General features: G+C 38.6%; 1 protein-coding gene across 1 annotated transcript in view; it reads right to left on the bottom strand.

The window, feature by feature from the left end:
* The window catches only part of LOC126971412 (uncharacterized), a 370,061-nt gene that overhangs the window by 353,134 nt on the left and 422 nt on the right, over nucleotides 1-16,505 (bottom strand). The gene's annotated exons all lie outside the window — the stretch shown is intronic.

Consider the following 16,505-nt stretch of genomic DNA (forward strand, 5'->3'; position numbering starts at 1 on the left):
ATTTCCATTCTGTCCTATCTTTTGCTGTGAGAGTCCATAGTTGCCCCGCTATTTTCTTGATGTCGCCTTCCCATCTCATAGGCTACCTACCTCTACGTAATACATTAAGGTAATATAAATGTAAGCATTTATTATTTTTAATTTTTTTAATTTATAAAATATGAATGAAATACTAATAACTACTGAAATACTACTAATTAATATAAGTGGTACATTATTCTTTAAATTAATTTTACAAAACTATAATATATTAAAGCAAAAATTTCTATTAATTATTCCTAAAATCATACGCGATTTAGTCCTAAAATTATTAAAAACTATGCACTCGGCATTTGTGTTGAAGTACAATGCTAAGTAGGAATGTGCCGAACCACAAGCTGTGGAATGAGCTTCCTTGTGCGGTGTTTCCGGGACGATACGACATGGGTACCTTCAAAAAAAGCGCGTACACCTTCCTTAAAGGCCGGCAACGCTCTTGTGATTCCTCTGGTGGTGCAAGAGATTGTGGGCGGCGGTGATCACTTAACACCAGGTGACCCGTACGTTCGTTTGTCCTCCTATTCCATAAAAAAAATCCTTGTTTTACATTCGGTTTAACCAAACTTCGGCATTCGGCCGATGATACACTACTTACTTATACTAAAAAATATCTGCACGTTTTCACTGAAAAAAATAGAACCAAAAATTGTTAAATAAAACAAACCCTTTAACACTTGCAACAAATTTATAATATAACTAGCTGACCGAGCAAACGTTGTATTGCCGATATTAAAATCGCGATACAAAAGTAACTGTTGATCGTAGATGGGTGAAAATTTGAAGTTGGGTGTATTTTTAATGCTGACTCATAATCAAACAAATTAAAAAAAAATGTCAAAAAAAAATGAATAGTGTGGACCACCCTTAACATTTAGGGGGATGAAAAATAGATGTTGTCCGATTCTCAGACCTACCCAATATGCACTCAAAATTTCATGAGAATCGGTCAAGCCGTTTCGTAGGAGTTAATGTTTAACACCATGACACGAGAATTTTATATATTAGAGATATTAATATTTCTTAGCATAAACCTCGTTAAAAACCTAGTGTAAGCCAAAGCCAAATTAACTTAATTCTAATAGGCTTCTGAATCTTCACTATAAATATTTCTTATAAATTCCTGAATTTACCATATGTTCGTGAAAAGTAAAGCTCGTGAGAAGAACATATAAGAAACTCAACTGCCAATCTTTCAATTTTTTTATAAAATTTGAAAAACAAAATTTTATGAACGATGCGGGATTCGAACCCACGACCTCCGGCGTTCCGTGCCGGTGCTCTAACCAACTGAGCTAACCGTTCGAGTACCGCCTCGTTATAAAATTCTGTTTGCTTTGTTCAACTCTCAGGTTGAGGCTTTTGTTTTTCAAATTTTATTTGTGTATTAATCCTAGAAGTGAGGGTTATCACTTTAAAAACATAACATGTTGTAACACCGCTCAATGTAGGTACTCATTCCATGGATTAGTTGAATAAAAGTTCCTTTTTTGCAGACGAAGTCACAGCAAGAACCAAGTATAGAAGTTTGTATACTCCACAAGGAAATATTACACAAATCCTTCCCCATATACTAATTGTTTGGGGGCCGCTTCTACGCTGGACGGTATTATGCATTACATGAACATATTTAAAATGAAAATACTTGAATTTATTATTTTATTGCACATACGTTTAATTTTTCTAAATAATAATATTTACAGTGATTTTCCTGCCATATATACATTGCATATTGTATTGCTTATAAGGAATCTCACACAAATTTAAATCACATCCACCGCCATTTTGACATAGTGCTGCCAGTTTTGTTAAATTTCACAACTAAGCGATTCGGTACTTCAAAAGTTTGTGTGCTTGTAAAGAGAGTACACCTCAAAAATTATTTTTGAATGTTTTGTAATAATTGGATTCACGGAAAAATTTAAGTAATTGTCAAATATTATTATTGCAGTAAAGATTACTTCAAAAATTCAGATAATGTAAAACACAAATAAACTTGCAACCTTCTGCCCATAAGTTGTACAAATAATCATCATTATTTAGGAAATGATCGTAACGAGACTTAAGACATTGTTATTTATTGCATGATGCCAACCAAAACCAGGAGTGTAATACAAAGCTTTTAAAATCCATTTAACGTTCGCATCGATGTTTGTGCTCAGAATATAAATATAATAATATTGAATTACATCAAGGATTGTCGAGGAAGCTGATAAAACTAGTCTGATACGGTTTCCAATACAATCACTAGAAGTAAGGTGTAAGTTATTTAGCTGTGATTCAAAATTTATTGTATTTGTGTATATGTAATCTATAAACGTGTTTTGAAGACTTCTTCTCACTGACCTGTATAAATACCACTGGACAGGCTCTTACATATGTTTGACAGCAAATTTTTTGTGCCTGCTTGAAGCGCCACTCGCGAGCGCCCAGAGAACTAATTTTGGCGTATAATACAAATGGCTTCGAAGCAACGTACAATACTCTGAAGTATTTTTCCATTTTGAATTATTTCGTTCGTTTTCCGTGTTAGTTATACTTCAGAAGAATCAACGTAATAAAGTTTGCTTGAAGTTGTCATCACTAGATTTAATACCGCAGACTCCCGCTACATGGCCAACAGCCCAAAAATGGCGAATATCAAACAAGCACAAAAGTACTTTGACAGCCGCCAGTCCTGTGGTATATAGCAGAGGTTAGTGCTACTTCTTTTTTAATATAATGTTATTTTTATTATTATGTTGGCACTGCCTCAACCGTGTCGATGGTTTCTCCACAATCATGCGCAAAATAATCGCCTCAGTCAAAAATAGGTTGGAGAGGAGTCCCAATATTATTTTGAAGGTGATATCCGACAGACAGGACAGCGCATTCAAAGCGCTCTGGATGTCTGCTTCAGTTTGTAAGTTTATTAATTATATCAACTAATATAGAATAAGTTTGTTACTAACATCTATATGTAGGTAATTTATTTTTGTATTTACTAGGCTAAGACTGTTTCACTAACGTTTATACATTTTTTTATGACAATAATGGACAAGACGAGCAGGACGTTCAGCTGATGGTAATTGATATGCCATGCCCATTACAATGCAGTGCCTCTCAGGATTCTTGAAGAAATCCAAACATCCAGTAATTTCACTAGCTATGGCGCTCTTCAGACCAAAACACAATAATGCTTACACATTACTGCTTCACGGCAGAAAAAGGCGCCGTTGTGGTACCCATAATCTAGCCGGTATCCTGTGCAAAGGAGCCTCGCACTGGTAAAAAAGTTTATTAATTATTTCAACTTATACAGAATAACTTTATTACTAACATTTATAAGCAATTTATTATTATTTTTATTAACATAGGTTAAGACTGTTTCACCAACATTTATATGTGAACCTATTGTTGTCTAAAAATAAATAAACAATATTAAGGGCACATCACTAGTGCCTCTGTTGAGGTAGTCCGCACCATTCAGTTTGGCAAGGAGTCAAGGACGGTCAATCGTTGAAGGCGATAAATAAAGTTTTTTTTATTCAGTACAGTTTGTATTCCCTATTAATACACCTCCGCAAGGGAACATATTAATTTGGCGTTATATCTTAACTAGAATCAGCAGAATAATTAGAAAAATATCGACACTTAAGTTCGCTCGAAGATGAAAATATTATTACATTATACGATGTTTTGATTTTGTTTTTAATGTTAAAAACTGTTTAAATATAAATAAAAAAATCTCAGTGGGCTTTATAGCGGCGTTGAGTAATTATCTCCCCTAATTTAAAAAATATTTTTTACTTTTTAAACATATATTTAACTATTTATAGCCTGTATAGCCGAGTGTTTAGCGATCTTACCTACTAAGCTAGAGGTCCCGGGTTCGAATCCCGGTAGGTGCAAGCATTTATATGATGAATATAGATGTTTGTTTCCGAGTCATGGATGTTTAAATGTATTTATGTATGTTTAAGTAAGTATATTGTATTAAATATATCATTGTCTTGTAACACATAACACAGGCTATATATGCTTAACTTGGGGCAAGATAATTTGTGTAAAAAGTGGGTCAATATTATCAATATTATTATTATTTATAGAAGTACCCTCATAATTATATAATTTATTAAAGAAGCATATATTATCAACCTATGATTCAATATTCTAGTAGTTTTTTTTTAAGTCAAGTAAAATACATTAACAACTTCAGTTATTATTGTATAAAATATAGTATTTTGTTTACTTACGGTGAATATAAATGTTGTAGCAATAATTTATTCAAAAATTTTCAAACGACCTTTCTTACTTCGTAACTTATTGTTGGTTGAAAATTTGGATATTTTTTCTTCGATTATGTTTTCAATTTGGTCCCTCTTTCTGACAGAATTATTTTCACGATACATAAGAGAAGAAATTAACCACAAAAGAAAAATTATGAAAACTTCAAAAACAAATAACTGAAAGTACGAAAATATCACGACATGTAACGTTATTGAAACTGAAAACCGTACTGACGCAACAGGACGACCGCGAGGAGATGAAAGGGGAACAGGAAAGGGGCTTTACAGCGAGGTCCAGAGTATTTTTAATTCTAATCTATCACGTTTGAGAAGAATTTTAAGATCTTTTTGAATAGGTTTGATAAAAACATATATATTTTTCCGTACTAGATTTAAAAGTTCTGTAAAGCCGTTATAACCAGTAATTACAATTCAAAGGTGACTCAACGTTGTGCCGATACCAACTTTTGTATGATATCCACGGACAAGTAAAAAAAGAAGAACTCCGCGCCGTGATATTAGCGAGTAAACCTAGACCTAAACTTTATGCTAGTGTGTGTGCGGTTACAGGGTATACCAGTTACACAATTTTTTCTCCCTTAAATAATTATATATCCACAAATACTTTTATATTATTTATTTTAAACTTTTTCACAACTCACGACGGCATTTTAAAAATATTTTATTGCGACACAAACTGATCTGTCACAGACGATGGCAAATCTCATAAAGGCGACCGATCGGCTTGTATTATTGTAAGTGTGCATGTGCGTGAGGCTATGTATTTACACGTTTACCGGCTTGTTTTGGTGCCTCACTGCTACGTAAGGTGACACGGAGTCCTTCTTTTTTTACTCGTCCTTGATGATTTTTTTTTTTTATGGAATAGGAGGACAAACGAGCGTACGGGTCACCTGGTGTTAAGTGATCACCGCCGTCCACACTCTCCTGTAACACCAGAGGAATCACAAGAGCGTTGCCGGCCTTTAAGGAAGGTGTACGCGCTTTTCTTGAAGATACCCATGTCGTATCGTCCCGGAAACACCGCACAAGGAAGCTCATTCCACAGCTTCGTGGTACGAGGAAGAAAGCTCCTTGAAAACCGCACTGTGGAGGACCGCCACACATCCAGATGGTGGGGATGATATCGTAACTTGTGGCGTGTCGTGCGAAGGTGAAATTCGGCGGCAGGAATCAGGTAGAACAGCTCTTCGGAACACTCCCCGTGATAAATGCGGTAGAAGACACACAATGAAGCGACGTCTCTACGCAACGCCAAGTGATCCAGCCGTTCACAGAGTACTGGGTCCCCGACAATTCGAGCTGCTCTGCGTTGCACGCGGTCAAATGGATCGAGCTGATACTGGGGTGCGCCAGACCAGAGATGACAGCAATACTCCATGTGAGGCCGGACCTGCGCTTTGTAGAGCGCTAGAATGTGGGCCGGCTTGAAGTATTGCCGTGCTCTATTTATGACGCCCAGTTTCTTTGAAGCCAGTTTGGCTTTGCCCTCCAGATGGCCACGGAATTGGCAATTGCTCGAGATTTCGAGACCCAGTATTCCGATACTAGGCGAGGCTTTAAGGGAAGTGTTCTCGAAGAGCGGTGATACGGCAAATGGGGTTTTTTTAGTGGTAAACGCGCAAACTTGAGTCTTCTGGGGGTTAAATTGGACAAGGTTCAACTTACCCCATTCCGCGACCTTCTCGAGAGAGGACTCGATAGAAGACACAAGTTTCACCCGGCACTGGTCGACGTTTTCCCGAGAGAGACCTGCATGGCCCGTGTATACGGCATCACCAGTGCTGTCGTCTGCATAGCAATGCATGTTGGCGGTGTCCAACATATCATTGATATGCAGAAGAAACAGCGTGGGAGATAGCACACAGCCTTGGGGCACTCCAGCGTTCACGGGCTTGGGATTCGAGCAATAACCGTCGATAACGACCTGTATGCTGCGCCCAGTGAGGAAGCTGGAGGTCCACTTGCATAAGCTCTCGGGAAGCCCAAATGATGGAAGTTTTGCGAGGAGCGCCTTGTGCCATACACGATCAAAGGTCTTCGCTATATCCAGACCAACTGCCAGGCCTTCCCCCTTGCTTTCAATAGCCGCCGCCCATCTGTGTGTTAGGTATACCAGAAGATCGCCAGTCGACCGACCATGGCGAAAGCCGTACTGCCGGTCGTTGATCAACTGGTGACCCTCAAGGTATACCAAGAGCTGGCGGTTAATTATGCTCTCCATAATTTTGGAGAGTAGGGAGGTAATAGCAATAGGCCTGTAGTTTGCCGGATCCGAACTGTCTCCTTTTTTTGGGATCGGATGGACAAGGGCTGACTTCCATGAATCAGGGACTACGCCTTTTGAATAAGAGTGCCGGAATAAACGCGTTAGCACCGGCGTCAACTCAGGGGCACACGTTCTAAGCACGATTGGAGAAATGCCATCCGGCCCGCTCGACTTCCTGACGTCCAACGAAAACAGAGCTCGCCTAACAGTTTTCTGTCGGAACTGTACTTCAGGCATGGAGCTCTGACACCGCGGGATGGTCGGCGGTGTTTTTCCGTTGTCGTCAAGAGTCGAGTTGGAGGAAAAAAGAGTGCACAGGAGATCGGCTTTCTCTTTTGCCGTATGGGCCAGGGTGTCATTCCTCATGTGCAACGGCGGCATGGACGGCTGGTTGAAGTTACCAAGAGCAGCTTTCGACAACGACCAGAACTTGCGTGTTCCGGTCGGGTAACTGGAAAGCTGCTCGCCAATTTTGACGACGTGCTTCGATTTCGCACGGGCGATTTGCTGCTTAAAAAATCTGGAGGCACGGTTATATTTCCTCTTCAGAACTTTGCAGTTCGGATCCTTTGAGCCCAGCGCCGCAACCCAAGTTCGATACGCCTGTTTTTTGCAGTCAGATGCTGCTTTAACTGACGCATCGAACCAGGGCTGTGATCTGCCACCGATCGGTACTACAGAGCTTGGTATAAAAATATCCATGCCCTGCAGTATCACATCGGCTACTGCAACGGCGCAGGCACTAGGATCATCTGAAAGGAAACAAACCCTGCCCCAAGGGTAGGATGCAAAAAAGGAACGCATCCTATCCCAATCTGCTGACTTGTAGTGCCAAACGCGGCGGGTCGCTGGTGGTCTGCGACGTTGGCGTCGGATAGGCACTACACTCCTGACCAGGCAATGGTCGGACGTTCCGAGAGGGGCGTCGACAGAGACCTGGTAACCATCGGGATGTGTAGTCAGCAGAAGATCTAATAAGGACGGCATGTGGCTATCCACATCCGGGAGCCGCGTCGGCGACTCAACCAATTGGGACAGACCATACGCCAATGCAAAATTATGCACAGATCGCCCTGCGTAGTCTGTGGTACGTGATCCAAGCCATTCGGCATTGTGCCCGTTGAAATCACCCAAGACTACGATTTCAGCGGAGGGGATCTGAGCAAGCACGTCATCAAATGCCGCTTGAACGCAGCCCATGAGGTGATCCGTTTCTGCGTTACCACTATGGGACCTGTAGACACACGCATAGATGCGGACGCGGTCCTCTAAATCTACGCGGAGCCAAAGAGTAGACAGGCCCCTACCCTCAAAATTGCCGAGACGGGGACAGCAGATATCCTCCCTAACGTACACACATACCCCGGCATGAGGCATGAAATTATGCTCAATTTTGTACCCGGGGTACGTTAAATATGACGTATTGCTAGGTCGAGATATCTGCGTCTCCGTAAGGAAACACAAGGCCGGCTGCGCCGTCTCAAGGTGGTGGTGGACGGCGTTTAAGTTGGAGTGAATTCCCCGGATGTTACAAAAGTCCACATTAAGCGTGGAGCGGGGTGCCGTGGTGTTGCTGCCCTGTTTGTCCTGTGACATACGCGGTACTGTGCCCTCCCCAGAATACGAGGGGCAGCCCGAGCGCGAATGCTCGGGGAGGGATTCTCCGGCTCTACAAGAGCCGGTACCCTCCTGGGGTAATTTATTTTTTAGGACCGCTCTCATATTTTGTTGGGGGGGGGGGGGGGGGGGGGGGAAAGGACGGGGGGGAATGGCCTCCGGTCTTCGACACTAACCTATGCGAAACATAGCGGCACTAGGCCGCTACTTCACGTCGGTATTCTGTGCGAGTGTGGTAAGTAACCCGGACGAGTCTGGCCCGATTGTGCTGACGTCATAAGGCAGCAGCGTGACTCTCCCACTTTCAAATGATATCAAATACAGCGCAAATTTTCAGCAGCTGCTACTTGAAATTGAAGAAACGAACAATATCATGTTGTTTTGAGAAAATGGAAATCAAGATATACGAAAACTACTCACCGTTGATAATCTTTTGGATACGAACATACGACTAATACAAGATAAGAGTTTACTAAGTGCTTTTTACAATAAAACACGATAGTATCGATTTAGAGATATATGGATTTTACCGTTATCTATAAGAACAATACAAATTCTGTGAATTGATTTCCGCCTTCGATTTCAATGAACTATTTTTTTTTATGAAAATAAGGGACAGGACGAGCAGGACGTTCAGCTGGTAGTAATTGATACGCCCTGCTTACTGTGTTTCAGTCTGAAGGGCGCCGTAGCTAGTGAAATTACTGGGCAAATGAGACTTAACATCTTATGTCTCAAGGTGACGAGCGCAATTGTAGGGCAATTCAGAATTTTTGGGTTTTTCAATAATCCTGAGCGGCACTGCATTGTAATGGGTAGGGTGTATCAATTACCATCAGCTGAACGTCATGCTCGTCTCGTCACTTATTTTCATAAAAAAAAACAGGTGACTCTTAAATTATTATCGTTTAATAGAGAGTGATGGCATGGCGTCGCTGCAAGAATGTTGTTATCATTCTTTTACTTCTTTGAACACGTCATAAATGCAAAAATAGCTTTTGTTAATTTTATCTTGATTCCGAATAGTTGCAATCTGCTCTTCATACAATCTTATCGCGAATCAATAAGTTCAGAGAAATTGGAATTGGATTTGCAATAACAAAGAGATACAAATATTGATAGTGAGCTATTAATATGATCTTTGAATGTTGTTTGGTTAAACATTTAACTTAATATGAAATTCAAAAGTACCTATTGTTAAAAAATGTTTATGTGGTAAAGGTTACTATAACATAAATTATTTTCTTAATGATATCACAGACTGGAAATGGAGCGAATTCCCTCAGGCTATTCAATTATAAATTTTATTGTACGATATTACATATTATAATGTTACGAAATAAAATAGCCCGCTGAGTTTTTTGCACCCGATCTCCTCAGGTATTTCTATTTCGAATGTATGGTAGTTTTTGACTTTTAATAAGTGATTTTCAAATCCTATTTGAATATAAATATTTGAAATTGAATATGTGGTTATGATATTATAGTAAACCAATTTGTCTCCTCAATTTCTTCTATCAACCAACAATGGAAGATTAAGGTGACCTTCAATACTATTACGAATTCAATTTGTTATTTTGATGGCATTATTAAAGATGTCTCTCGAGTACGATTGTAGTCTACATCGAGTTTTTCTTGATGTTATGACTAAAGGATGTCCGCCAAGGCGTAGTCTCGCCTCTACTATGGACCTTCTTCATTGATGAGTCACTATCAGATTGTCGACTTGACTTCGCATAGACGATTTGTTCCTGTTTCGCCCCGCAAAGTTTCACCCCACACAAAAAATCATTTTTGCCGACCCAGATTTTATTCCTGTTTCGTCTCGAAAATAAGAATAATTTATTAGTTTAGTTTATGATATTTTTGTGCCAAGTTTTATCGTTCTACTTTTAACAACAACCTAAGATAGCTGTACCGCAATCTGCAAGAACATAATCCTGTATTAGGTTTATGAACTCGTTTCATGCCATCGTTTGGTCTCGGGTAAACTATTGCACTTATAATATATCTAGAATATTGTTGTAATTCACATTTCTTTTCCGGCTGTGCTAAAATAACATTTTTTAAAAGTGAGACGAATCAGGAATAAAAATCAACGTGAGACGAAACAGGAATGTGGGACGAAAAGCCGGGGCGAAACAGGAACAAATCGCATAGACACACAAGGACAAACTCACTTTGACTTATTTGACTTTGACTTTATATCCCTGTGACTGAGTAGCAAATCTATACCTACTATTTCCCGATAAGGTAAAATATCTGGGACTCACATTAAACCAGAAACTTAGCTGGAATAGCCAAGTGTATTCTTGTGCAAAAGGCAAAATTTGCCTTAAGTAGTTGTAGTCGCCTTGTTTATTGTTCAGTCCAGATTAATCCACGTCGCGTAAATTAAATTCATTATTATATTAACACTAGATCCAGCAAACGTTGTATTGCTGAAATTAAAATCGCGATACAAAAGTAACTGTTGATCGTAGATGGGTGAAAATTTGTAAAAAGTTGTATGTATATTTTAATGCTGAGTCATAATCAAACAAATTTAAAAAAAATGTCAAAATTTCGTGTGGACCACCCTTAACATTTAGTGGGATGAAAAATAGATGTTGTCCGATTCTCAGAACTACCCAATATTCACTCAAAATTTCATGAGAATCGGTCAAGCCGTTTCGGAGGAGTTCAAAGTTTAACACCATGACACGAGAATTTTATATATTAGAAGATTACTTTTAAGAACAAAGTAAATTATTCTTAAAATTATATTCTATTTCTATATTCTTTAAATTATATTTAAAATGTAACAACCTCAATATTAAAATAAATCATAGTGCTAAAATGCAACGCATGGAATGATCTTTTCATATTTCAGTGTTAGATATCAGAATAATCTGATCCATCCATTAATCTAAAACAAACCTTCTTTTGCAAGATCTTAATCCGTTTCAGATGCCATTCATGCGCGCGTTCATTCATTTAAAACTACACTTTACTTTGGTCCTTACCTCTGGGACTCCCCAAGGCTGTGTACTATGTCCGACACGATTCCCTCTGCGTGTGATTGATTTGTAGAATGCTTCCAAGAAGCATTGTCATGATGACAACATGTCTACGATTGTATTTTATAGGTACACTGACCATGCAAGGCTCTCTGGGGAAATCTTCGATCACTGACGTAAGAAAATTGTATCTCTTTGAGCCTTATTTGTATAATATAGAGACCAAATTTTTTATGAAAATAAGGAAATAGACGATCCGTACATTCAGCTGATGGTAATTGATACGCCAGACCCATTACATTGCCGCTCAGGATTCTTGAAAGACCCAAAAATTCTAATCGACACCACAACTGCGCTCATCAATCACCTTGAGACATAAGTTGTTAAACAAATGATTTAAGTTTTCTTTAGTGTTAATTCCGCCAATATTTGGTTAATTTTTAAAACAATTTGACACGTGTTTCGTCTCTACACGAGGCATCCTCAGGACTTGTTGTCTCGCCAAAATCTGGCACGAGACTTGAAGTCGAATTGTTTTAAAAACAAATATTGGCGGAATTAACACTTAAGAAAACTTAAATCATTTGTATAATTATGGATTTTCGCAAAGTAACGCCTAATTCAATAAATTTTCATAAGTTGTTAAGTCTCATTTGCCCAGTAATTTCACTAGTTACGGCGCCCTTCAGACTGAAACACAGTAATGCTTACACATTACTACTACACGGCAGAAATAGGCACCGTTGTGGCACCCATAATCTAGCGGGCATCCTGTGCAAAGGAGCCCCCACTATATATATAAATAAATAAGTCATCTTTTTCTATATTAACTGAACATATTGTTCTAAAAATTGTTTTTCAAAACATGAAAACCTTTCAAGTTAGTTCTTAAGTTTTGGATGTGTTAAGGAATTACAGCCGTTCATTGTCTACCAGAAAAATCACGATGGCATTGTTGGCTTTCGGAGGGGATACACTTTATGGTACTGGTGACATATCCAGCAGTAAACACTAGTAAGAGCTCATTCAAATTTTAATATTTTTATTCCAAATAGGATTTGAAATCTCTTTTAGAACGTCAAAATCTACCACCAAATCGAAAATTTATGACTCAGACGTGAAAAGGGTCAAAAACATCAGCGGTCCTAATTTTTTAAATAAAATTTCATTACAATATAATTTATTAATTAAATAGCCTGGGGGCGGTCGCTCCATTCCCAATCTATGGTATCATTAAAAGTCAATACTGTTTTTACATTTTCTGGGATCATTTTGTAAAAGTATTTAAGATATCGCCCAGCAAAGGGCTTGCTTAATTTAGTAGTACGGGGACTACGTCAAACAGCTTTCGAGTACACTCCCCGTGTTTATGGTGCATCGTCACAAACTTCAATATCTGTACAGTATTACATATTATTCTTGCTCGAACCCGAAGCCCGTGAAAGCTGAAGTACCTACCCCAATGCTGTGTGCTATTTCATTCACTTTTTCTTCATATCCAATATTTATTCATATCTTCATAGCAAATGTATGTTGGTCATCCCCAACATACATTTGCTTTGCTGACGACATCAGCGACAGCAGTGGTGATGCCGTATACACGGTCCATGCATGTCTCGGGAAATCATCGACCAGTGCCGGGAAACTTGTGTCTTCTATCGAATCCTTTCCTGAAAGAGTCGCGAAATGGGATTGAACCTTGTCCAATATTACCCCAGAAATCTCAAGATTGCGCATTTATCACTGAGAAACCCCGATTCGTCGTATCACTGCTGCTGCTCCCTTCAAACGCCCCCCCCGTAAAGTCTCGCCAAGTAATGGAATACTGCGACTCGAAATCTCAAGCGATTACCAATTCCGCGGTCATCTCGAGGGCAAAGCCAAATTGACGTCAAAGAAACTGGGCGTCATAAATAAAGCACTGCAAAACTTCAAGCCGAATTACATTACAAAGCGCAGGTACGGACACATATGAAGAATTGCTGTCATCACTGGTCTATCGCACCCCAGTATCAGCTCGATCCATTTGACCGCGTGCAACGCAGAGCAGCTGGAATTGTCAGGGACCCAGAGCTCTGTGAAAGGCTGGATCACATGGCGTTGCGTAGAGACGTCGCTTAATAGTGCGTCTTCTACCGCATTTATAGCAGGGTATGTTTTGAAGAGCTGTTTCACCTGATTCATACCACCGAATTTCACCTTTGCAATCACGTTTGGATATAATCCCCACCATCTGGATGTGTGTCGTTCCTCCACAGTGCGGTTTGGATAGAACTTTCTGCCACGCACAAAACTTTGGAACGATCTTCCTGTACGGGGTTTCCAGGAAGATACGACATTGCTACATTTGAAAAAAAGTACCTGCATCTTAAAGGCCGACACCGCTCCTGTGATTCCTCTGGTGTTGCAATAGAACATGGGCGATGGTGATCACTTAACACCACGTAACACGTACGCACGTTTGTCCTCCTTTTTCATAAAACAAATATTACTTTAAATTGCGTGACACTCAAGAATGACAACACAAGATATAACTTGTATCAATTAAATGCAACATATTTTGCATCAAGTGGTCGCTGGTTAGATATTTATCAAACATGTCTTATTAATATGGTTACACTATTTACTGAGAATTAGTTATTGAAATATTGTAGGATTATTATAACTTTAATAAATATTAATTACATCGTAATTTTCTATTTATTTTTTAAAACGATGACAGTTATGAGACAGCTTACAACGCCCTTCTCCAGTCACAGAAGGGAATGAAGTTCGATGCATGAAGTTCTTAATAGGTAAATTAAGTTAATTTAGATTTGGTACTCAAATCAAATCGAAACGTGAATGTCAAAACTTTTCTTTTTTTGTAACATTTACCACCAAACAATTTGTTACTTAATAAATTGATTACCCTTCTGGGATTAATAACACAAATTATATTTGAACAATTGAATTGGAAAATTTATGAACGACGCGGGACTCGAACCCGTGAACTCTCGATTGTGAAAATTGTGAAAGTTCCAAAGTCGAAACAAGTTGAGTCTGTTCTGTCAGTAGATCTCAAAGATCATCAAAGGCTTACAAAGAAGTACGTGCGTGCATGCTTTTTGACACTTTAAATCGTCTGGACAAGTTTGAAAATTTGCAATATTTTGCCAGGCATTGTTATCTTCGTTCAAATACGGAATCTCTGAGTTACCTGGTACATGATTTACAATTCTAGTAATCAAAGGCTGTCCACTTTGAACGGAATATAGAAATGCTGGTAAGGGATGCCCGAATTTTACGAGTACCCAAAACGTAACGGTATTATTGGGTTTTCAAAGAATCCTAAGCGGCAATACATTGTAATTGGCAGTGCGTATCGTTTACCATCAGCTGAAAGGCCTGCCTACCTACCTATTTATCAATTTGGGATATATTGGCATGAACGCTTACTTAGAAGCTGTCCAGGCAACTTGTAGATTTCAAAATTGACCCCGGTTCTGATATGTAGGTTTCTCACTGTTTTACCAGTGCGAGGCTCGTTTGTACAGGATGCCAACTAGATTATGGGTACCACAATGGCCCCTATTTCTGCCGTGAAGCAGTAATGTGTAAACATTATTATGTTTCGGTCTGAAGGGCACCGTAGCTAGTGAAATTACTGGGCAAATGAGACTTAACATCTTATATCTCTCAAGATGACAAGCGCAATTGTTATGCCGCTCAGAATTTTTGGATTTTTCAGGGATCCTGAGCCACCCTGCATACTAATGGGCAGGACGTATTAATAACCATCAGCTGAACGTCCTGATCGTCTCGTCCCTTATTTTCATAAAAGAAAAAAATATGTCAGGCAATTCAACGAGGTAACTGCGTCAGAATTATAAATTTATTAATTATTACAAAAAGTAGAATGCTCAAATTGTAACGTTTAATTTAAAAGAGTGGCAACGAGTTTCCTGCCACTTCTTCTCATTAGCTCATCAACCCTTTACAAAGTGGCGGTAAATTCAATATGAAAAGAAATTTGTTGCGTTGGTGTTTTCGTCTTCCGGTACGTGGTCACCATAATGAAGTAACTATAATGAGATAATATTATTTTTATCTTTGCCATTTGTGATATTTGAATCATGTCACGTGATACGGAGTGCATGCCTGAGGGGTTACGGGGTTGCCGGGTCGAGGGTCGGAGGGTCAGCGGCTCTACATTTCTATCAATTAAAATGTATTTTTATGTAAATTATATTCAAGTGTCAACAACAGGGACATTCACCCTATGACAAAGAGCAACTGCAAATATTACAGAATTGGGAACACATATTGCCTATTATAAAATCGAGAGTGAAATCTTGATGCTTTCGAGCAGTCACCTATTTTATTAACTTATTAATATAAAAATTATATATATATTTTCATTACATGCGTATAGCTAATATATAAAATTCTCATATCGCGGTGTTTGTAGTTAAACTCCTTCGAAACGGCTTGACAGATTCTCATGAAATTTTGAGTGCATATTGGGTAGATCTGAGAATCGGAGAACATCTATTTTTCATCCCCCTAAATGTTAAGTGTGATCCACACCATTTATTTTTTAAATTTGTTTGACATTTTTTTTTAAATTTGTTTGATTATGAGTCAGCATTAGAAAATACATACAACTACAAATTTTCACCCACCTACGATCAACAGTTACTTTTTATCACGATTTTAATATCGGCAATACAAAGTTTGCTGGGTCAGCTAGTATTCTATAATATGATTTAATTGGCCACCTTCAGGTAGTTCTAATGTCATTGTGGGACAATTACATCATCACTTAATTATGATGTTTTACATTTTTGCAATCTCCATTGAGTACTTTTTTACTATTTACAGGCTGTGTGGATTGATGCATGTATACTCAATAACTATGTGATTTTTTAAATTAATTTAAGTCAATTTTATAAACTTACTCGTGTATGTCAAGATGTATGAGTTTTTAATTGCATCAATTTACACGGATTGTACTTACAATAACGTAATAAGTAATAAAGTCTAACTTTTGACATTTTTATGAGTAATTTCTTGGACTTTCATTTATAAATTGATTTTAAGTTGATTGGAAATCGAGTGAACGTAGCTAGGATAGTCTGGAAAATGGAAGCCCGTTATACTTTTGTGTGTCACCCTGGGAGATTAAATACTCCCTTTAATCCTGAGAGTCTCCCTGAAAACGTTGAGCTATAAAGGCGCCGAAAATTACTGGTCAAATAAATCATAAACAAGAAACTTTTACATAATAAATATTATAAGCATTCTTTTTTAATT

The sequence above is a fragment of the Leptidea sinapis genome, chromosome 23 (genome assembly GCF_905404315.1).
Source record: "Leptidea sinapis chromosome 23, ilLepSina1.1, whole genome shotgun sequence".
In the NCBI taxonomy this organism is placed as follows: Eukaryota; Metazoa; Arthropoda; class Insecta; order Lepidoptera; family Pieridae; genus Leptidea; species Leptidea sinapis.